General features: G+C 37.7%; 1 protein-coding gene across 4 annotated transcripts in view; it reads right to left on the bottom strand.

Moving 5' to 3' along the window:
- The window catches only part of LOC136245784 (uncharacterized), a 40,288-nt gene extending 17,690 nt beyond the window's left edge, over positions 1–22,598 (bottom strand). Inside the window, exons 1-3 of one of the 4 annotated variants that reach the window (XM_066037257.1) lie at positions 21,085–22,598; positions 20,844–20,928; positions 11,207–11,301 (exon numbers count right to left, since the gene is read on the bottom strand). The gene's annotated coding sequence lies outside the window, so the exon portion shown is untranslated. Of the gene's footprint in view, positions 1–5,774; positions 5,908–11,206; positions 11,302–20,843 lie in introns of those variants that run through there. The other 3 variants (XM_066037258.1, XM_066037259.1, XM_066037260.1) reach the window with 3 other exon arrangements.
- Positions 22,599–25,710: the final 3,112 nt, after the last annotated feature.

Here is a 25,710-nt window from a genome sequence, read left to right as displayed (position 1 = left end):
AGTAAACCTTCACTTAAAAGTATTGGTAATTTGATTAGTGAGGTAGGTTTCCTGTCGCAGCATCATTTAAGCATGACTTTGGGTTCAAAAAATGGATTTTTGTCTGCACACACCAAGCGATTGATAGCCCAAACTTCCACACATCACAGTCCATCGATAAAGAAGTCACATACAAAGTATGGTCAAGTTGTGGCATCTCTTACCATCTAGGTGAACGTGATATAGGACAAAATTTGCCCGAAATCACAAGTTGACTACACAACTTGACCTTAAAATAGAAATCTTGGCGTAAGCAACTGTATGATCCCTAAAGCACAGCTAGAAGTGAAGTTATCATCATCAGGAATCATAAAATTAAATTAAATGATGCTAAGAAAATTAACTTACTGTAAGCTTGCATGATTTCTGCCATTGATAATGATTATGATTAAGATACCTTAATCATAATCATAATATCTAAGAAAATTAACTTACAATAATCTCACATGATATCTGCCATTTAAACACTTGATGTCTTATGCAGTGCTTTGACAACTGTGATTTAATCCCTCAATGCAAATATTGCCTGTTTAGTAATAATAAACAAATAAATGTAGGCAGTGTATTATTGCTGACCACACCCAGGGTTGCCCAGAGAAATTAAGGGGCCCAGGGCAAAGAGTTAAAGTGGGGCCCCAGGGGCAAGGAGGTTTCCATTCTGAATCACAACTTCACCCAAGCTGTAAGTTGAAGATGAAAAAAAAAAGATCACTACATTCTGACAATGACAATAGCTAGCCCTCACCAATCATATCTCTTGTTTATAAACTTGCTACATTGTTCCTCTGAAGAATACTGTGACTGCTATATTAGAGTATTTAGATATGACTGCTCTATTAGAGTATATTGATCTTTTAAACACGTATTTAAGGAGCCCTTCATGGGGCCTCCTGGGGCCCCTTTCAGGCTTGGGCCAGTGCAAAATGCCCCAGTTTCCCACCCTGTGGGCGGCCCTGACCACACCCAAGCCTAGTCACATGAGCCTGATTGATTGAATAGGCTAGGTGTGAATTGCAGTGACGATAACTCTGTTATTAGTTAGAGGTGTACCGATAATTGGATCAGCTACAATATCGGCCACCGATATGGTTTTTTTTATTACTAATATCGGTATCGGTACAGAATGGCAGGAGGACCAATACCGCTACCGATATTTATACAGTAGCAATAGTTTGTACATAAACAGATTATGTATTGGTTTTCTACGTTATCTATGTGGCTCTGGCTTATTGTTCACTCTGCAACAAATGCTACACTACGAGAAGCCATATAAACACACGAGATTCTAGTGTAACTGTTTGTTGCTGGAAAGCGTATCACAGTCTTTACAAATGAAGCAGTTATAGAGTACCTTTGTAACAAAAGAAGGATCACAGGATAACCAAGGAAACTTGCTGTGTACCAGCTTTCTCACAAACCATTAGAATGTGGAGTAATGCAGAAATATCCATTTAAGGCTTCATGGGAGTATACATAAAAATGTTTGTGGGTGCCTAATTGTCTGGATTGCACAATTCCCAAGCTGTATACCACCACAGGCAGAGTATAGCACTGAATGCATGCACATGTTGTTGTAGGGTAGGTAAATGTACACTTTTGTGTGCTTACAATATTAATGCAAATATTGGACCGACTATTGGTTATCGGCTTCTTTTGGTTGCATCAATATCAGATATCGATACATGCCAAAACCCATATCGGTACACCTCTATTATTAGTTATACTTTATGGATCATAAGGTTGTTTTACATTGAGATATCTATCTAATCCAAAACAATGAGTCTGGAGCTCTTTGCAGAAGATGATGATTCAGCTTGCTACATGTGTTACATGTAATACAGGCTACTCAGGTTTTTGCCTGATATGTGAACCCTCAGGGTTTTGCATCTGATGAAGCAAATGATATTACTAGTTGTCACAATGGGATGGCTGTTCGACTGTCTAGAAGGCAACCATTGCTTACCAGCACACATTGTGTTGCACATCTCTTAGCACTGGCTGCATCTCAAGCAGGTGACGATGTTAATAATTTCCAACACTTTAAAACCAACACTGCAACAACTGTTTTATTTCTATGAAAACAGTGATGTGTGGATTAAAAGCCATAGAACAACTGCTGCTAACTAAAGAGCTAAAACTAAAGAAATCTGTGAACACATGCTGGCTGTCAGTTAACAATGCCGGTCAAACACTAGTGAAAGTTCTACCAGCTGTGATAACTAGTCTTGAAAGTGAAGCTGAAGAGAGAGGGTGAGCTGCTTTGGCTCATGGTTTGTGAAAAATAGTCAAACAGTTTAACTCCATTGCAACTCTGTACATGATGTGTGATGCGTTGTCAGTAGTCTCTCATTTGAGTTGAATATTCCCATATCCAAATATTGACCTGTCAGTATTACAGAAATTGGAATCAACTACCATCAAGGAACTGAAAAATCTAAGAGAACGTTGTGGTACCCAATCGAAAAAGCTGGATGCTGATTTGAAGTCTTCACTGTTGGGTTTTGCAATTGAATACTTTCCAAAAGCAGACACAAGTCAAGTTTGTCGATGCTTTAATTTCCCACATTTAAAATCAACTACCTGACATGGGTAAGTTAGCATCTTTCTCAGTATTTAATTCCAAAGATCTACTCAAGTCATCTGAAAAGGCCAGTGAAGAACAGTACGAAGAAGACAATGGAACTCTCATCTTGGTGAACTTTATGGCAATGGAGAACCACCTCTTATTTCCAAAATTGGCTTGTCACATGAGTGGACAAACCCGAGGGTATATATGATCCTTCACTGCTGCAATCAAGATAGTGGCATGCCCCCAGACACCCTGCATGCTCTGCATTGTGGCACACTTTCTTTGTTTCACCTAGTACAACATTTACTGTCACACCGCTCTACTAAAAATTTCTAGGGAATCCCCTGAATATCATTTTGTGGGTTTGGGAACAGATGCTGACAACAACTCCACAATTATTGCAGTATGTAACAAAATTCATTGACGTCATGTGATAAATTTCAGTGTTGTCAGGAATGTTCCTTTTCTTTTGATATTCACTAGTTGACTTACTCTTTGTAAAGAACCACCATAAGGTTGTTTTGAGTTGAAGGATGCTTTCCAAGGACTGCGCATTAAGATTTTTGAAAAAGAACAAAACATTCTCTATCCCTATTGTGGTTTATGACAAGGGTATCTACTTCTATTGTACAACCCTTTCCAAAAATTTATATCCCCTGCAAACACATTTTTGCTGTATTCAAATTGCTAACTTTTATCATTTCTTTTATACAGACACTTTCAACATTCAATTGTGGGTTTTAATTTTCTACCACAACTTCCACATACACACTATACAATACACAACATCACACGTTTGTGTACACACTAGATCAGTCTATTAAGGTTACAGTATACAGTATGACATTCAAACTCTAATTACATGCATTCTCCATAAACTACAGTTCTAGCACATAGACCCTACATGTTACACACTAAACCTAGATTGTAATTGAAAGAACAAAGTGTCCTTCTACCTGCAACTATACATTCAGATAAGTGGGACCTTTATTTGCCAAGTTACACAGCAAGATATTTGCACCTTCAAATTAATTGTTTGGTGTCAACTAGCGATAAAGGGAACTTGTATTAAGCCACTATCGCAAAATGGTATGGTAGTATGGGCTACTAGTAGGTAACCAGCAACAAAGAAGAATAGATAGCTTGCAACACAATGACGCTATTAAGCCATAATAAATGTGCAAGGCATCAGTGGAGTTGTGACACATCGCATGTACTATTTGCTACAACAAAAGAAGCCACTTCTTTACACCACTGGTTACTACACCTACGTATATTACACAATCCAGCACAAATACAGAGGTCTTACTCACTAGTACACTAAAGAAAACTGATGCAGAAGTGCTCTACTCACCATTTAAGATACCATACTAAAACCACATTATCATCCTTGCAGTGAAAATTTGGTGCAAACCACACAAATCCCTTTAAACAAAGCTCCTTCACTGTTCTACTTACTTCCATTACAAACTGAACAACAACAAATCGCTCCTTATCGCACTGCAATATGCAGCGTAACCACATTTTATTACGCAAATGTAATTGCGTGATATAGCAAACCAAAATTTGTGGTAACTGTATGGCTTCTTCTCATATGGCTTCTAATTAGCTGAGTTTTCTGTGACTAACAATACTTTTTTGCCCCCCTAATTTCTGAAATGTTTTTATGTCCATGCACATGGACAGCACAATTTTATGGCTGGTGTGCACTGCTTGCAGTAATATAGTACTTAAGTAATATATAGTACTGCAGTAATATAGTAATATAGTATATGAAGGCTTGCTCCATGATGCTTAAGCATCTGTCTACTAACTACAGGTAGAGTGTGTACTCATGATCAGTCTTATGGAATAGCTATAAACTCTGAAAAGGCATGATTATGCAACAGGCTCTATTCACCCAACGTGTTAAATGCTTTGATCCACAACAATAAAGGCATTGATGGCATTGAAATTATATAGCTGGAAAACCCTACCAATCTGTAAAAACTAACTATCTGTAGCTATTTAGTCTTCTCTCATGTAGATCCTAAAGGCAAGTGCTCTCAATATTTCGATTATGTATGAAGGAGACACACCCTCTTTTTACTTCTTGTTTATGATAGAAATTCTCTGCCCAATCCTGTGATGATGGAATTGTTGCCACTACAGAAGCAGCATTGCCACGTTGAACATCAATAGCAACCTTCTGAATTAAATTTCCGGTAGCTTATAAGACTTAAGGCATGATACATAATATACTGGAAGTCAATACTGTTTTCTTATGCAAATTCTTTCCGCCAAGGCCTTGCAGGAGCTACCCTTAAGTGTACAAAGGGGACACCCCTCCCCCCTTTTCGATTCAAATGGTTACGCTATTTCTAATAGCTTATGAGGCTGTTACATTGATTGTTGACAGATAAACGGCTGTAGTAGTCCTTAGGAAAGTGCCCGGAATGCGGTTTCAGTGACAGGATATGGGCCACACACCCTTCATTGACACGAGTTGAAGAACTCTAAAACGTTCACAAATAAATTTCAGTGAGTAGCATTTATGTTTAATGTTTAGTTTAATACAACTTGATGCATTTTAGTCCCGTGCGTTGCTTCACATGGCATTTTTTAAACTGCTGTGTTTTTGCATATATGTCTTTGCGAGTGAATGGCGCCTCAAAGCCATGACTCTTGCTCTATATCTTTCAGAAAGCAAAGATTTTATAACACACAGACCTGGGTAGGAATGATTTTAAAATACACCATATGTTTTTAGTGCTGATATCTACTTCCTGTGGGCTGTATACGCGCGAAATAAGAAGATGAAGATTTGGGGCGATTTGGAAATTTTTAAAAACTCCCAAACCACTTCCCTTGTGTTTTATACTTCCAGGTCAGTCTTTACAACACCAGAGGAAGGTCTGGAAGGTTTTTGAAACACATCCAAAGCCTGGAAGGCTGCTTTTGGCGTGCGTTCTATTAGAGAGTTTTGAAAATTTTGCCCTGATCCCTATTATGAACCACTATCGTGGTTCATGATTTAAGCGGAATGTTTGGACAGCAGAATATTTCGTGTTTGCTTAATAATTTCCATTTGGTAAGAGTTTAATTTGATGAAATACAAGTGGAATCTCACATGGTAATACATATTGTGTAACTAACTATGTGGCTTCTTGTTTACAAAGATGTATACCTCATATTGGCCCATGTACTATAGAGACTCTTTCATGTGAAACAAAGGATGGAGATTTATTCACTCCATAGCCAGTGCAACAACCATCTGAAAAGGAAACAACGTGATCGGGAAATGTTCCATACAAGATCTTCACTGTATGTATCTTCACTTCCTTTTGGAGAAAGAGTAGACCTTAACCTGTGATAGTAGAGACAGTCATAAAACTGTTTGATTAACCAGTCACAGGCTGACAATCAGTACATCAATAGTAAAAATTTAGTACAGACTGTGTCTCCCATACAGGTATAGCTAACACTCTTGCTAGATTTTACAAATCAGTTTACTTCTCTTTTGACAACCTTCAACATCACCATACTTGACAAGCTTGCTAGATACAGCACCTTGCTTCTTGCCTAATCTCGTGTATGTAAAATCAGTTAAAACTTTAATAATAAAACTAAAGCAATAAAAAATTATTAATTCCAAAAAAATGAAGTAGGGTTCCAGCAATAAACAAGAGATGATGGTAACTATGAGGGGAAATGCCCAGTTACTAGACATTGTAGCAGTGTAGGAAAATCCATACTCGGCATATTGGTAAAAGTAGATTGCCAAGTAGCTAGGGATTTTCCCTCATAGCTGCCATCATCTCTTATTTCACTATTTTTTATCACTGGAACCCTGCTTCATTGTTATGGTGCTAGTTTGTTAATTTCTTTGTTAGAGCATAGTTATGACATACACGTGTGGCCGTTACTGCTGTATTAGAATATCTTGATCTTGCTATCCAACTATGCAGTAGATTAAGTTAGTGGGCATGGCAAAATGTCTTATTTTCCTATGGAGACAGGTTGCTGTCATGGTGCATTCTGATCATTTAAGGGTGTGACTGTGGTAATTGTTTTAAAAGTGCAGCTCAGTTGCTACATGTGATACTACAGTCTGTTACAGCGTTGAAATCGGGTCGGGTCATCCGGGTCAACCGAGTCACATTTTCTCCAGGTCATCCGGGTCCGACCCAGTTTACAAATTATCCGGGTCTGACCCAGACTGGGTCATGTGAGAAATAAAATTGTTCGTTTGATGACGTGGAAACTTATAAACGCTAGTCGCATAGCTCTGTCGTGAGCCACACCCACTTATTGCATTACAAACATACGCTCAGCCACACCCATTTATTAGTAAGTGCAGTCTGTAGCATGAAACTGTGTCTGCTGCTGTCTGTATGCTTATGTGGAGCCACGCCCACTAATTGATTATTGTATGAGTTGTATATAGTCTAGTCTTGCAGCAGGATAAGTACTTTTGTGAGCCACACCCACTTTAATACATCGGGAAATTGCAATACTAAGTATGCATGAAGCCACACCCAATTGCTGTCTGTAATAGGCACCAGCCTATTATGCTGGCATGATTTTGAGCATAATAGGTGCCTGAAAGCATCAAGCATAATGCTAGCATAATAGGCAGAATAATTATGTCATACTGTAAGCACAAATGCATACCACAGAAAAAGGTTGACTTACAATAACAGAACAGTTGATGCCACTCATATGGCATTTAGTAGTTATCTGACATGACTGTTATTATAGTTTACAATGCAGCCAAATTCTTAATGCACAACAAGTACTTTTTACATTTAGCCAGTTGTTAATATGCCAAAGTTTATGATTATCCATAGAAAGTAGCAAAATATGGGAACTGTGGCAAAAAGTTTGAGCATAATTATGAGCATAATAGGCAAAATTTTTGAGCACAGCAGCATAGCATAGTAAGCCAAATTACAGGTTTTTGCAATTGACTTCGGCAACTTTGCAATTGAATTTGTCCCGTTTGCAATTGAGTTCGTCGCTTTTGCAATTGAATTCGTCCCGTTTGCAATTGAATTCGTCGGTTTTGCAATTGAATTCGTCCTGTTTGCAATTGAGTTCGTCGCTTTTGCAATTGAATTCGTCCCATTTGCAATTGAATTCATCGGTTTTGCAATTGAATTCGTCAGTTTTGCAGTTAAATTCGTCCGTAACAAGAATGGCAGCTGGAGGAAACACGAAAACATGATGTAGCAGCTGTTACAAGAACTTGTTCAAGTACAACAGTAGTAAACAACTCTTTATAAGGCAATAATTCTTCCTCTACAGCCTATCCAGCAACATTCCAAACTCTACTGCGCCATTCGCGATGGGTGTGGTCACTCGCGAGCAAGTTAAATAACTTGTCAGACAGCTATCAACTTCGCGTACTACCAGCTCCAATTACTTTCTAGTGTCTCAAGTGTAACTCTCCAAGGCATAAATAGTTCATCTCTTAATGAACGGGTTGGTTTCTTGGAGCCGTTTTGTTTATGACGAATTGTAATGCAAATGCGACGAATTCTATTGCAAAACCGACTAATTCAACTGTAAAACCGACGAATTCAATTGCAAAACCGACAAAACCGATGAATTCAATTGCAAACGGGACGAATTCAATTGCAAACGGGACGCATTCAATTGCAAACGGGACGAATTCAATTGCAATGCCGACGAATTCAATTGCAAACGGGACGAATTCAATCGCAAAGACGACGAATTCAATTGCAAAAACCTGTAAAACCATAATAGGCTGGTGCCTAGTCTGTAAACTCACAGTAGCTATGTGGAACCAAAGCCACTGACTGATTTTAAATCATATTAAAACTTACTGGCTTAGTTATCACATAACTGCTCGTTTACTCAACACGAATCAAATGCTCAAAATGTAGTCTCGCTCGCTTGAGACTACCCGAAACATAGCTCTTATCACACGCTTCGGCTTTAATTATCATCTAGGTCAATCTGGATAACATCCGGGTTTTACCCGGGTCAGTGGGTCATTCGGGTCAGCAGTAGTAACCCGGTTTCAACGCTGGTCTGTTAAGCACCTCAAATAATTTTGTGGCATCTAAATATGCTCCTCAAGGAAGTTATTGATACAGAAAATTAATGCCTTGATATGGTTTCCTGGCATGAAGAAGACAACCATTTAATTGAAGATAAAAGGAATGGCAAAGTGCAGAATGCAGACATTCGTCGGGCACATCTCACCTGTAAGTTTGCTGCTGTAGTGTAAAATGATGGCTGTACGTAGCTTCATTTGGCCTCCAGCCTTGCAACTGTGGTCAGGCAGACAGGCTGACAGACAAAATTTTGAGTTATCATTTTTTAAAAAAGGACATGAATAAATTTCAAATCTGAACATGTATCAATTAATGATAAGGAATTTCCCTTGGTTTTCAGCTATACTTTATCCATTACAAAGTGTTATCCAATTTTTAAAAAATGAAGTAGGGTTCCAGCAATAAAAAGTAGTGAAACAATTAATTAAGATAACGTATGAATGGAAATTTTCACATGGAATTAAATTTGGTGATCTGGCAGATGCCTACAAAGTTAAAATATTATCATATCAAACAGTACGGTTGTACTGTTTAGTAGGATTCCCTCCCCCCTAAAGTGACACGCGGCGATTTAAAAAGCCATGTCTAAAACCATCACTATCATATTTACACATTCAACATCAATTACAGCATTAAAACAACAAAACACTTTAGGGGTCCTGATATCCTGCTATATGTAGACAACATCTCTTGCTTCATTAATTTCTATTTCCATGATCTTCCTTGAGCTTAAAATGTTCCTTTTTGTAACATAATTTATGACTATGGATCTGCACATAATGGTCATTTTAAAAATTAAACTATACTAGTTCTTATGTGATAAGAACCTATGATGTACTACTACAAATTAACATTAATATTCCTGTTACAAACGTAGGGAAAACATCACATGGCACTATCACAAGGATTAATGAAACACAACAAGGACACAGGTAAGTATGTATTGTATGTGTCAAAGGTACATGCTGGGCTGAAGTCATGTTGAACAGTGAAAATCAAGTCTGTAGCTATCAAATCTGAAGGCGTCACTCAGGCAGGCAGTCAGAAGCATTTCAAGCCATACTGAACATGCTTTTTAGGAGTTGCACCTAACCAATACTGCCAAGGTACCATGATGGTATTGTGAGACTGGTTTCTGGTCAATTTTTGAGAGGAAATGTAGAACTCCACAATCCCTGGTATACAGTACTACTGTACTATATGATAATTGAAACTTCAGAGAGTTGTGAAAGTGGTAGGGGAAACCACTGTGTGCTAGTCTTGTGCACCACACCCACAAAGGTGTGATAATATCAAGAGTTCATAATATAAAAAGAGCTCTCTTTCTATTTTATGAACTCTTGATTAGTGCTCGGCGGTATTGAAATTTGAATACACGGTATTAGTAACAGGAAAATATCGCGGTATATCAGTATTTAGGCTCTATTTAGGCTGTTTTGGGTGGGTAATAAATCTCATATACTCCACCTTATACTCCACGCCTTCAGGCACAATATAACATATGCTCAACATCTAGGTTTATCCAATCGCCATGCATTGTTCACGTGCAGTGATTTAACAAGCGTTATTATTTTGTCACGTGAGGATGCATAGTTGCCATAGCGCTAGAAAACCAGCTGCTTTTGCCAAGCCTACAGCAGAAACAGCCGTGGATGAGGTAAGTAATCTGAGTGTAATGTGAAATAGAGTCTAAAACAGTTATACGGGCACAACGTGGAGTCTATGAAATTTATAAACCCTCTGGCCCTTAGTAGTGCCCTCGCTTCGCACGTGTGTTACAACCTGGGCCTTCAGGTTAATAAATTTCATAGACTCCACATTGTGCCCATATAACTATTATATAGTTACCTTGTTATTGTATCTATTGCACCATTTCTTGGGCCTAGTATGAAGCAGTATGTATCCCAAAAACCAAAAAATATAGTTCAGTACTAGTAGGCATGTGTTGTAATGTGACAACCTCAAGTTTTGTTTAGTACGTGTCTGCTAAACCATCAACAAATTGGGTTAACAGCAATCCTATATTGGTATTCATCGATATACCAGTATTTTGATATATCAGTTATCAAAGGTTGCCACGGTATGATAATTTATCACGATAAACGGTATTACCTGTATATCGCAGAGCACTACTCCTGATAATACTTTATGAAAATAATATTATGTGGCCGACAATGGCCTCATTACTATACAAAGAAACAAGTATCAGTCTAAAATACATAGATAGTTTGGCTTCTCATTGGTACATGATACTAAACATGTATATGGTTGTCTACATTAACAGAACAATATAAAAGCTAAGTAAGGTTCTCAGCTAGTTTCAATAGTAGCATAGTCCTTCATACATTGTATGGGCCAGAACTAACCTCTAAAATTCTCTCTGCTGTATAAAATATGTGAATGAAACAAGAATGATGTAAGGATTATATACAAACACTTAATTAATTAAGTTAATATTAAAATTTTAATTAAACACTAGAATACTCTCAGCACATGAAAAGAAATCACAACATTTTGAATTTGTTGATCTACTAACCTCTAGCCACAAGTAATGTCAAAACATTGTGCCTGTAATATAGTGAATATGTGAGCTGCTTTCTTTTCCACCCTCTTCACCAACCCAGTTCAATTCTAAAAAAAAAGCTTGATTCAGTCAAGATATTGTAAAAAGCGATCTCCCACTTGAAATAACAAGAATTATAACAAAGCATCACGTTATAAAACAATGCCTTAGGGCTATACACATATGTTAAAAGAATGTGTGAAAACTTAAAATGGGAGAGAAGATACTACACAGAACATCAGTGATGGATAGAAAGTGTCACAAGAGGAAGATGTAGTCATTGCAATGATAACACCAGTAACCAAGGGTATTGCTACCGATTCTTACACATACAAACACATTGACAATACAAGGGTATCTACTAGTTTAGTAGAACCCTTTACAAAAATTCAAATTCACAAATAAAGTTAATATTTCCTTATTGATTTTATCAAACTTTATCATTTCTTTTATACAGACATTTACAACATTCAATTGTGGGTTTTAATTTTCTACCACAACCTCCACATACACACTATACAATACACAACATCACATCACTAGAACATTGTGCACTAAATCCACACTTGATATTACAAGAGTGTGCCATATTGATGTGCCTTAAATGCTACCTAAATATATTGCTCTTAATTGCATTGTTTTATTTGGTATTTCGCTTGACCCTCAATAGTCGCAATACAAAACTGAAAAATGAAGGGGTTTGCTGGGGATTGTTAGATATTCAGAATGTGCTTCACGTAAGCTTTAAGACAATGTATGATTTGTGAGAAGCGCTTTAATTCTGGGTGAAATTAATAAGCTGTGGTTTGCAATTGGTGTGTACAATTTCACCAGATTTGTCATAATCTACTCTATTAACAGAACAATGATGATTCACTACATTACACTGAAATTGGCTTATTGTCTCTGTAATAAAACAATTATTGTATAAGTTTGCTTTAAAGGTGCTAGGAGCATGTCCAACCTCCTCTGATTCAAGCTTTAGGAATACTATCAATTTTCTTGAAACACTACAAATAGTGCCACATTGCAGCATCAAACAGTATGGTAGTACTGTTTAAGTAAGTACTGATCCCCCCAAAATTTATGCAATCGTTTAAAAGGCCACCTTTAAAAATCATCCTAGACACATTTTACACATTGAAACTTATGTTTATCAAACGACACTGTTTAAGTAGGGATCGTGGTGAAAATTTTGTGCACCACCAAAATTTCTCCTTCAAAAATCATCCTAGAGACATTCTACGCGATGAAATTCACCTTTATTGAATAGTACTAGTCCATATAATACACAATACATTAAACATAACAAAACACTTACAGGTGGCCAGATACAGAATTTTTTTAAAAATCGCTAAAACTCAAATTTTAGACTCACTGCCTGACTGATCACAGTCACAAACCAAATAAAGCAAACCAAATAAAGCAATGCAAGGCCACCATTTTACGCCACAACAACAAACTCAGCAGTGGGATGTGCCTTTTGGGATTCTGACGAGTCTATGCCTTGTCTTTTCTTATATCTTCAATCAGGCTGCTTGTCTTCTTCATCCAATGAAACCATATCATGGCAATGATTTTCCATATCAACACTTTCTTTCAGCAGCATATTTAGATGTCACAGAATTATTTCAGAGCTGGATTTCAGAAGTGCTTCAGTCCCGGCGCTACTATAAGAGGTACACTAGCTAGATATTTACAACTTCACTATTGGGATCTCGTTTACGATAGGTTCAGACCAAATAAAGGTGTAGGTGGACTAATAGCGATAGATTATGGAGACCCCACCTCTTAACAATACTTAACAGTAAACAAGATCACCTCACCCCTTATTGGTCTAGCTAGCTGCACACCCTTTGGCTGACTTGAGATATACTCTAATACAACAGTCACTCTAATACAACAGTCATGTATGATAGAACAGTTACAAGTTACATTGTTCTGGTAGACATATTTTTATAAGAAAAAGAAGCAAACAAAGCAGTACACACCCACAATTTTATGCCACAATAACAAACTCACCCTTGGCATGTGCATTTTGGGGTTCTGACAAGTGTGCTGTCTGCACCTTGTCTTTCCTTTTATCTTCAATCAGGCTGGTCTTCATCCTTCTTTATGCAATGGAATCATATTGAATCATTAATTTCACTCTCAACACCTTCATTGAGCACACTTAGATGCTACAAACTTAATTAAGCGCTTAGTATAGGTTAGAGACCTAGCACGAGGATCTTCGTGGGTTTTAAAAACTGAGTAAAGCAAGGTTTTTAAAATACACGAAGGTCTGAGGGCGTGGTCTCTAACTGACTTAGAAAATGTATGCATTATACATGTCAATATAGGTGGAGTCATTGTGGGATTGGGTTATATGTCGTACCAAAATCGTAGTGCAATGTTAAATTAATCACGGAAGACTGAACATGTTTTTGTTGAAGTGTTGAAAAAAAATCGAAGCTCGCACTGCTTCCTTTCGAAAGTTAGACTAATTGGATCTGGCACAGTTGGGAAACGGCAGTGATTAATAATGTCGAGCCGGGTTAGTGGTAGCCAGTGCCTATGGCGTCACGGCAGTGTAAAGAACATGTGTGTCGAAGAAGCAGCTTGTGTGGATTTATACGATGGGAATGAGTTGTCACAAGTTGTGCCTTCGGTGGCGCCACAGTAGCACAAAGAACAGGCACAGCTTCTAATATGGACCGCACCCACATTACACGTAGCAAAAAATAACGTTCTACAAGGAAGCTTACCTAGTTAGGTCTTGGTAAAGTACATCCATAGTTTAATAGACAACGAAAACAGCCATAAAACACTCTAGAAACAGATGGGTGCTAAACAGAATTTTCCGTGATATTTTTGGACTTCTCTGTTCATCGTGACAAACGTATGTACAACGTTAGATTGTACCTCCCATAATCGAATTCTTTTAGGTTTGCCTATAAAATAAATAGAGTGGTTAACCACATGTTGGCCTGGGTGACTGGTCGCCCACTGCAGGCTATTGGCCTGAATATGCTTGGAGGGAGCATCGCAAATCAATGATCGAAAGTGAGATTTGTGATGCTTGAGGTCTTTTCTGCTAGCAGGTTTCTAACCATTTTAAGAACCTGCTAGCAGGTCTCTTAGTGGATTTTAAAGACCTCATTATCCTCCAAAGATCAAAGCATATATTATGCATACCATTTTCTAATGCTCAGTAGATACCTGCAACTTCACGATAGGTTCAATACCATGTCCATTAACAATCTTGGGTGATTAATAATGATCGAGCATGGATACAATACCTCTTAACAACCTATTTGCTCAATTATGATGACCACAATACTCTCCTGGAACAGAGTTGAACAATAGGTATAGTTACATAGACATTATTTGTGTTGGTAGTGATGCATAGTTCCTGAAATAAGTCTGCTTTTGATACACATAGAAGATTTAGGGTTTTATTGGTCAACTACTACGTAACTTAGAAAGGAAAGTGGGCTACAGCCCCCTTAGCCCCCCTAAATCCACCTCTGACAGCAGTCACCCTAATAGAGTCACACGTGTATGCATAGCTATATGCTATAACAAAAAAAAACCAAACAAAATAAAGTAGAGATCCAAGCAATAAACAGTAGTGAAACAAGAGATGAACGATAGTATTATAGCAACAATTGCTCACTTGTTATGACGCCACTAAAACGGCGACTGTATTTCCTGTTACTTCACACGTATCGTGTCGGTAGCCATTTATAAAAGGTTTGAGTTGTATATGGCATGATTTGTTATTGAATGGAAAATCAAATGGTCCTTACCAGAACTCCATAGGACACACTGTAAAGAAGTTATCAGCTGTTTTCCGAAAGTATGTAATGAGTTGTTTTCGCGTTTTGTGTCAGCTAGTATTCACAGTGAGTTTTGCTCTTATGCTTTTGCCAAAGGGTAAAACCCTAGGTACTGTTTTATCCCTTATTACATCATGAACAGAATGGTACAAATTGTGTAGCCTTAGCACTTACTGTACGGACGTTACAGCACTGTGTTTACAGTCATGCTGGATAGCCAAAATATCGGCCTATGCGTTTTCAGTACACTTTTATTAATAATTGCGTGCGGCATTATGGGTTAAAATTAATAACTTTTAATATATACTAGGATGAAATACTATTTAATATGTAGCTATCCTATATTTTATTCTGTTATAAACAAACACAACATGTTACTACTAGGGATGGGCAACTATTCAGCTATCGTGATAATCGTGATTATTTTGTTGGCAATAATTGTCATCGTCTAATTTTCATCAACTAGTGATAATCTAAATCGGCAATTATCATGTAACAATCATGATAATCGAGGAATTTTAAAAAGAATAATTTAAATATTTTGTGAATGTTTTAGCATTTTTTGTCATGGTGGTTAAGTGGACTATAATTGAGATAATCGTGATAATGGCTCATGACAATAATCGTATGCCAGAAATGTCAATACTGCTCATCCCTAGTTACTACTAACATGTTTTGTTTACAAATCCTTCCCTTCACCCAAGTTATTAACATAATCAATTAAGATCACTAACTAGTATCCGGAATTTTGATTATTTGATGGGAGTTATACTTTGTTTAGGACATTGTCTTGCTGAAAATGAGACGAAGGTGGGAATGATAAAGGTGTAAGAGACTAACAATAAGTATCAAGGTTGACTCAGATAACCTACTGACCAAGACAGTATAATCCCAGTTTTATTAACTAGAGGAGTGCATTAAAAACCTTTATATGGGAAATATTAATTGGTTTTGTGTTTATGTCCTACTTATCTCAAGCGAGTTACACAATTGTATAATAAGGGGTTGGATTGATTATACAGCAAAACTGTAGCTGATTGCAGCTAGATCATTAAGGGGCGTGGTCACAATGCTCCGTGATGTAAGGGTGAGCCAGCATGGGACATTACTAAAATGCACAACAGACTAGAAAACGGACTCACTAATGGACCAGCTCCTATAAGTATAAAATATGAATTTTCTATGTAGTCCACAGTACAGCATCCCAAAAACAATACTGAGCATAGCAGACATCTTGCAGAAACCCTTCAACACGATTTAATGAAGCGTGATCAAGCTACCATCAATCTCTGTGCTTTAATTAATGCAAGTGATCAGTGAACGTATCACTTTGACCATTAGTGCCATAAAAATGGTTTAAAATCATCCTATATAATGAATAACATAACATTAAAATTCCAATGTAACAGCCAGCCAGCCTTTGCTAGCCGATGAACTACAATGTGGTATGACCTTGAAGCCTTCCCATTATCACCTGTAACCTGAGAAGCAGCCACGAAACTAATTGCAGCAATTAACCCCAAAACAAATCCAAGTAACAGTGTCACTTCAACAATTATTGAAGCTTGTATCTTGACTTGTTTACAGTTGTAATTCAAAGAGTATACTTTAACTGAGCACAAAAAGAAAGAAATTTAATACTTGCTGTAAGTGCAGAGCTTAGCATTGGCTTCAAGATGGTGCTTAGAGGTTATTTACCATTATTGTATTGCTTCTAAGTGGCTAATTGTGATAAATAGAATTTTTAAGGCAAGTTTCTTCCAGTCTGTTAGCAAACCCATTTTCCAGTCTGTTAGCTCTAGCACATTCCGTATTTTAGTTAAGTTCAGTTGGCATGTTGTTCTGATGGACCACAATGCAATTGTTTTATAAGTGCAGCTACAGGTATCTACTCCCTCTTACAATAGTGTATAAGTGTTTTGTAGTGGAAGTATGTTCTTATAAGGAAACTGTAGATATGGAAACTAATGCCTTGATATGGTTTCCTTGTATGAAGAAGACAACCGAAGATTAAAGGAAAGGGAAAGTATAAAAAGTAGGACATTTATTGAACCAGGAAAGGCATGTGCCACAGATGGATTTGTTATTGTGGTGAGAAATGGTGGCTATGGCTATATGTTGTTTCGTTTAGCTTCTAGCCTTGCAACTGTGGTCAGGCAGGCAGGCAGGCAGGCAGGCAGGCAGGCAGGCAGGCAGGCAGGCAGGCAGGCAGGCAGGCAGGCAGGCAGGCAGGCAGGCAGGCAGGCAGGCAGGCAGGCAGGCAGGCAGGCAGGCAGGCAGGCAGGCAGGCAGGCAGGCAGGCAGGCAGGCAGGCAGGCAGGCAGGCAGGCAGGCAGGCAGGCAGGCAGGCAGGCAGGCAGGCAGGCAGGCAGGCAGGCAGACAGGCTGGCAGGCTGGCTGGAAGTCAATCAGTCACCAAAAATCGGGCTTTGGTGATTCTTCTTAAATTTTCAAGATCTCTTAAGTATTTCCTGTTTTTAACGCTGCATGGATTTGAACTAAGACTCTTCCTTTTTGTCACATATCATATTTCTATGGTGATTTTTGAAGGCAGAATTTTTGTGGTTTGGTTCTGTATCAACCTTCTGGCTTTTAATATTAGAGCAGTTAATGAACACTAAGGGATGCAATGAAAGCAGAAAGTAATTCTTAGCTACTGCAGAGCTTTAATAACTATTATCACTAGTACTGATAACTTAAACATTTTTTTTTGCTGTATTAATGTGGCCACTGACTTTTTTATTGATACATCAACCATGATTAAGTAATATTCTAGTACAATACAAGCCATGCTTGAAACAGAAGAACTAGTTGTAAGGGATTGAAAGAACTATATGTTCAAGGGTATCCACTAGCTGAGTAGAACCTTTTATAAAAATTATCATACAGTACGATAGTTACTGTATAGTAGGGACCACAAAGGAGTAGGCGTGGCCCACGGAATAATTTCACCCAAAAACCAGCCTCAATTTTACCTGATGACGATGAGGCAGTATTGGTAGTCCAAACAAGCTTTCTGATCAACCCAAAATGCTTTCAACAAGTTGCTACGGAATTTAAAATAATTTACTTTATGGAATTTTCTACTGACTGACTGACCGACTGCCTGATGCCTTCAGACAAGTGCAAGCGCAACTCGATAATATAATGGCTAAGGCTACGTGCTTAATTTTTCAAAAAAAGTTCAACCCATTCAATCCCAATATCTCAGAATTGACAAAAACAAAAGTTCATAATCTAAATATATATATATATATTATGAACTCTTGACATAAAGTATTCTAATGTGTGTGGTTCCCAGAGCCCTTCTTTCAGCTGCCTAACACTTTGTGTGGCTTTTACAACCAAGAAACAAATGCTACATTACATGAATATATGATGTACTACTGCAAAATAACACCTTCCATGATCCCTAATATGCAGTACTACTATACTGTATGATAATTGAAACTTACTTCAGACAGTTGTGAAAGTGGTAGGAGAAACCACCATGTGCACCACACCCACAAAGGTATGATAACAATTTATGAAAACATGTGGCCTACAATGGCCTCAATACTACACAAAGAAACAAGTAACTACCAGTCTAAAATACATAGATAGTTTGGCTTCTCATTGGTACATGAAGGTGGTTGGAAAAGGCGGATATGATCGGACACGGACATTTTCAAAAAGCACTTTTACATATATAATAGTTATTTTTCATACCTAACGTTGTTTGTATAGCAGTCTTCGCTTCCAGACCCAGGGGTTGATCTTGTCATAGCACCTATCTATAAGCGCACGTGTGAAGGACTAGACCAGCTCCACAGAATACCAAAGACCATATAGTATTGTACACATGCTCTAAAGTCTAATACAGAGTTATATAATTGTAGAGATTAGCTTGTATCAGCATTGAAACCGGGTCGGGTCATCTGGGTCACATTTTCTCCGGGTCATCCGGGTCCGACCCGGTTTACAAATTATTCAGGTCTGACCCGGATTGGATCACGTGAGAAACGAAACTGTTCGTTTGACAACGTGGAAACTTATAAACGCTACTCGCGTAGCTCTTTCGTGAGCCACGCCCACTCATCACATTACAAATATATGCTCAGCCACACCCATTTATTAGTAAGTGCAGTTTGTAGCATGAAACTGTGTCCATTGGCTGCCTGCAAGCTTATGAGGAGCCACATCCACTAATCAATTATTGTAGGTTGTATAGTCTCGAGCGAGCGAGACTACATTTTGAGCGTTCAATTCGTGTTGAGTAAACGAGTAGTTATGTGGTAACTAAGCCGGTAAGTTTATAATTTAAAATCAGTCAGTGAGTCTGGTTCCACGTAGCTACTGTGAGTTTACAGACAGTAATTGGGTGTGGCTTCATGCATACCTAGTATTACAATTTCCCGATATATTGAAGTGGGTGTGGCTCACAAAAGTACTAATTCTGCTGCAAGACTTGACTATACCCGAAACCATGCCGAAACATAGCTCTTATTACACGCCTCGGCTTTAATTAATCCAGGTCAATCCAGATCACATCTGGGTCAAATCCGGGTCTGACCCAGATTGCTATCCGGGTCAGTGGGTCATCCGGGTCAGCAGTAGTGACCCGGTTTCAACGCTGGCTTGTATGCCCCCATGCAACTTAGCTTAGCAGGCCAAATCCACAATTTTATGCCTTTTAGTATAAGGGCGCAGGCGCTTATATCAAGCATTGAGGGTTTCAAGGGCCTGGCCTACAAGATTAGGTCGGGACATGCCAGCTTAATCTCTAAGTCTCTGAATTAGATTTCTAGAGCACGTGTACAACACTATATGGTCTTTAGAGTGCTAGTCTATCCTTTGCACATGCGCTTATAAATGGATAAGCGCTATGACAAGATCGACGCCTGGGTCTAGAAGCGAATGCTGCTGTAAAAACGTTAGGTATGAAAAATAACTGTTTTGTAACTGTAAAAGTGTATTATAAAAATATTTGTGTCTGTGTCCACGTCCGACCGTATCTGCTTTTTCCAACTACCCGGTACATGATACTAAACATGTATATGGTTGTCTATAATAATCATACAGGTAAAAAAGGCAAATGCCTGTGAGTCCTGCTCTTTACACAAATTAGACTATGGTAAGCATAGTATGCTTTGAAGTTTAGTCGTTAATGAGGTATTTATAAAATCCAATAGAAACTCGCGGGTAGGTATCTAAACCGGTTAGATACCCATGACAAAACTTTTCGTCACCTGCGTCACATGTTTTGCTGGATTCGAGTGTAAAGAAAGCATCGCTGAATAATAAAGATGGTTATATATTCATCTAGGAAGCCTACCAGTGAGTTATTTTAGTACTAATTTGATCAGGAAGCCGCACGTATTGGCAGTGACCAGAGCCGCATGAACCATTAGTTATTGCACAATCCACATTATCTTCGCTCTTTTAGAGACCTTTTGAATGGCACATAATCACCTCAGGCAAATAGTGAAGATACCTGGATTTGTGCAATAACCTATACATACATACATACCTAGTTTAGTGATTACAAAATCAAAATCATAACAGAACAATATAAAAACAAAGTAAGGTTCTCAGTTAGTTCTAATAGTAACATTGTTCCCTTATACATCAAATGTTCAAACAGTAAACATATTGTATGGGCCAGAAGTAACCTCTACAATTTTCTCTACTGTATAAAATATGTGAATGAAATAAGAGTGATGTAAGTATTATATACAAACACTTAAACTCTAGAATACTCCAGCACATGAAAAGCAATCACAACATTTTGAATTTGTTGATCTACTAACCTCTAGCCACAAGTAATGTCGAAAAATTATGCCTGGAATAGAGTGAATATGTGAGCTGCTTTCTTTTCCACTTTCTCCTCCAACTCTACAAGGGTGAAGAAGATATGACTCAGTCTAATCCTAAAAAAAGCTTGATCCAGTTAGGATATGCAAACTAAACTAACTGTATTTTAGGACTTAAACTTTTAATGTAGAATATGATGATCGTCTAAATGCTCTAAGTCCTCCTTCACTATCTTACCAAAGATATCGGACAGATATGTTGATGGTGCACAATATTTTATATGGCGATGTCAGTTTACAGTTTTTCACCAACAACTGTCTAGTGTAACAAGAGGACACAATCTCAAATTGTCCAAGCCAAATGCACAAAGATCTGCTCAAAGTAATTCCTTCTCTATAAGATCAATAAATGCTTGGAATAATCTATCTAACGAAGTAGTGTCGATTAACTCAGTAAATAACTTCAAGATTATGTTTGATAATTATTATCTCTAATGATTTAGTTTCTAGCAGAACTCACAGGCTTATGCCTTTTTTCCTGTAATAAAATAAAAGATATGTACAAGGTGTTTCCCCACCTGAAATAACAAGAATTATAACAAAGTATCACATTATACAACAATGCCTCAGAGCTGTACACATATGTTAAATGAATGTGTGAAAACTTGAAAATACTACACAGAATATCAGTGATGGATAGAAAGCATCATAAGAGGATGATGTAGTCATTTCAGCAGTAACCAAGGTTATTACACATACTAACACATTGACAATACAAGGGTGTCGTTTCCTGTAATAAAATAAAAGATATGTACAAGGTGTTTCCCCACCTGAAATAACAAGAATTATAACAAAGTATCACATTATACAACAATGCCTCAGAGCTGTACACATATGTTAAATGAATGTGTGAAAACTTGAAAATACTACACAGAATATCAGTGATGGATAGAAAGCATCATAAGAGGATGATGTAGTCATTTCAGCAGTAACCAAGGTTATTACACATACTAACACATTGACAATACAAGGGTGTCGACCAGTTTAGTAGAACCGTTTACAAAAAAATTAGAACAATTTTTTTACAAATCATATGCAGGTTATGCTGTTTGTCAAACTCTGTAATTTCTTTTATACAGACACTTTCCACATTCAATTGTGGGTTTTGATTTTCTACATAAAGGGATGCAAAAAAGTAATTCTTAGCTACTGCAAATAGTTTCCATGAAACTTATCCACAACTATGTCACAACATAAAAATAGAGGCAATAGTAGGGAGACTTTGTACACAGTGGTAGTGGGAGAGATGGCATTTAATTATGATAACTTTTATATAAGCAGCAAGGGAAGTGAGGCATACATACTTACAAGACAAATGCATGCTGTTTTGCATTTATATCAAAACTTAGGTCAGGTTTCGCTTAGTGGGATTATTTTGCATTGCCACATCATGTTAATAGGTCTCTTACATTCAATGTAACACTTTCACACCTCAGATCAAAGGAATTCCAGAGGATACATTTTCCATGTATACCTCTGTTGTACTTTTCATGGGAGGATCAAAGCGATGCCGTGTATTGTATTGTCCATACAGTACTAATCAAGCGCTTAATTGGGCAAATATAGCACACTTGGGCAAATACAGTACAATTATGCGGAGAATTTATTTAAGGAATGTTACGGAAACAACACACTGTAAATTGCTAAAATCAGCCAAACTAATCCTACAAGTTCGTTCTACGGCTAGGAATAGATTGTATAAACACATACTGATCGTCTGATCACAAAGCTTTTAAAACATGACTCCACTAAGACAGCATGATTGATCAGGTGTGTGACATTGTAAATTGCTAAAACTAGCCAAACTAATCCTATTAGTTCGTTCTATTAGTTAAACACTTACTGATATCCTGATCACCAAAAGTCGAAGCAGTTTGAGTACTAGAGAAAATCGCTCTGAGCCAGACGACCAGGAAGTACAACATAACAGTTAAAGCACTGCCTATGCTTGTGTGTATGGAAAGTACAGCACTCGGGGGTGGGGGGGTCTCGAGGCAAATACAGCACTCCACTTCGCCTCGTGTTGTATTAGCCTCTTGACATGCTCCCTCGTGCTGTATTTAATACACACGTGCCGCAGTGCTTTAACTCTAACTTACAGGGAGACAACTAAATATACACTGGTGTACAAGAGTTCATATTATACAGCAGTAAGCCTTACTAGTATTATGAACTCTTGATTGAAATGTATCCCAGGAAAGTGGTTGCACTTCTAAATGAGCAAACCACTTTCATCAAAGTAAGCATGGCCTTGATGTGGATAGTGTTGCACCGATATCCAAATTAGCCGATAACTGATATTAAGCAACAGAATTAGCCGATAGCGATAACCGATCCGATACACACTAACAACACTAACACTCATCCTCATTGATATTAAATGACTCATATTAGTGCCACATCCATTGATATACAGTTCATTCGAGGCTACAATGTAAAGTTAGATGTATACCACAAGTAAAAGTTACTCATGGTAAACAGGTTTTTAAGTACATTTTACTAAAAACCTCAGTTTACTTTTGGGCATGGCCCTGACAGTTTATTATGGGCATGGCCCTGACAGTTTATTATGGGCATGGCCCTGACAGTTTATTATGGGCATGGCTTGTAGTTACTGCTAAATCATCAACACATAACCACATAACTTAATTAAAATGCCAAATAACTTATGTCTAGCCACCCCCACATCATTATACTACACAGTGAAGTGGAGATTAACATCAGCTTTGATTTAATCAAAACCTATTAATCGGCTAGTAACCAATGTAACACTACATGTGGATGAAGTAGTGGTACCGCCCTCTGTTTTAAACAAACTCAGACCAAAATTGATGAATAAATTAATGCTCACATGATGATTACCACAAATTGAAGTGTTACCACAAGAAGCACTTAAGTAATGGCATTTCAGTATCCCTGCCATTCTACTAGACAGATGCTATCAGCATCATGGGGTGAGCCTGTGTAGTTGTAATTGTGCTTAATTTAATTAACAAATTCCTTGTTCTATAGCGAGTAATTTGATATATAGTTTTATAGGATTATATGGTATGGTGTGTAAGTTACAGCAGTTTAGAAACAGTAGATTGGAGCCTCTCACCCCTCTCACCGCCAAATTTGTAGAGGCTCCAATCTACTGTTTCTAAACTGCTGTAACTTACACACCATACCATATAATCCTATAAAACTATATATCAAGTTACTCGCTATAGAACAAGGAATTTGATTATGAAGTTGTTGTTTACACAAGAGCAACCACAAATCTATTATATAACTGTAAAGTACGAAAATCGATCTAAGTGAAACCAAACGTGAAATTTCACTACTTTACTGGCTAGCACTGTTTGTACAATAAACATCACTAACCTGTTCACAGTTGAAGCAATTAACTCTAACTCAGGTTTTCCAGCATTTGAGCAAGTACGCATGCACATACAAACACGAGGTCACTGCTTCGAGGCATACAAAAGTAGCAATGCGCCACCCCAATCTACCTCTCCTTGCTGTTACTCTTTATTAGTAGTGCCATTATCATGTTGAAGAATGCTTGTTATCGACGTTCTGAAAGTACACGATTGCATCATCTAACCGTGCAATAGTGAGCGAGAGACCGGTTATCCCTGTTCTCGTTCACTTAAGGATGTGCCCACTACAGGATAAGTGCAGGGGCTACTAAAATACTTGAATGCAGTTACAGAACATTTAGAATGTGATGCTATGGGTGTTTATAATTGAAACCACCATATGGCAGTTGTGGCGGTGAGAGGGTTAATATGGTCTGGTGACTGTATGGCATTGTTTGTGTTATGTAGGTAGTGAGATAGTGGCAGTCATTACATATATTGGAACATGTTCATTCAGTAATGAATAACTACCTCAATATTACAATTAAAAACAATTCAATTAAAGCATTTTATTTCATTTATATAGCCACCACTATACTGTATTATGGTTGAAAGTGTCGAAGACTACGCAGTCACATGGTGAATAATCTGGTAGCTCTTCATCATCGTCATTAGTACTATCAGTGTCATTATCCAGTCTGCATTATCACTGTGAAGGTGCGCATTATCTTGGAGTTGCTTGTATGCGCTTCCGTTGCTATCGAAGATCCAAAATTGTGTGGACAGCCTATTCATTCGAAGGAAGTAAGCTCTATCAATTGTACTACAAGTCTTCAAAAAGTCACTGTGACATTGACAAATACAAATAAGGAAGTCCAGTAATCTATGCCATAATTAACAGCGTAGATTACTGGACTTCCTTATTTGTACTTGTCATCATCAATGCCATGGCAAAGTTAAACGGCGTAGATTACTGGACTTCCTTATTTATTGCCATTTAACTTGAACAATGACTAACAGTACAAAGAAGGAAGTTCAGTAATCTATGCTGTTTAACTTTACCATGGCATTGACAATGACAAGTACAAATAAGGAAGTCCAGTAATAATCACGTCCTTGTGTGACACTAAATAACTTGTAAGGTTCGTTTTTCGTATTTATTTGTGAAGTTGCGTTGTAATGAACGATGACTTACAGTTTTTTGTATTTGATCATAAATCACCGTGTATTGGATGATGACTTACAGCTCTCTCGCTAGTGTGGGGCTCGCTCAGGCTCACCCAAATAAGTACAAGTTGGGAAATGTTACTTAAGGTGAGAACTAGTCTTACAGTGCATTCACAAGCATTTTGGCACATTTTTGAATGTGGACATGCCCACATTACAGATGACACGAATTAATTACTCTATAATGAAGCTTACCCCTTATATCTTTAGTGAATAGTCTTTAAACAACATGA

The sequence above is a fragment of the Dysidea avara genome, chromosome 15 (assembly GCF_963678975.1).
Source record: "Dysidea avara chromosome 15, odDysAvar1.4, whole genome shotgun sequence".
NCBI classification, from domain to species: domain Eukaryota; kingdom Metazoa; phylum Porifera; class Demospongiae; order Dictyoceratida; family Dysideidae; genus Dysidea; species Dysidea avara.
The sequence above is the reverse complement of the archived record's forward strand: the minus strand, read 5'-3'. Positions and strand labels throughout refer to the sequence as shown.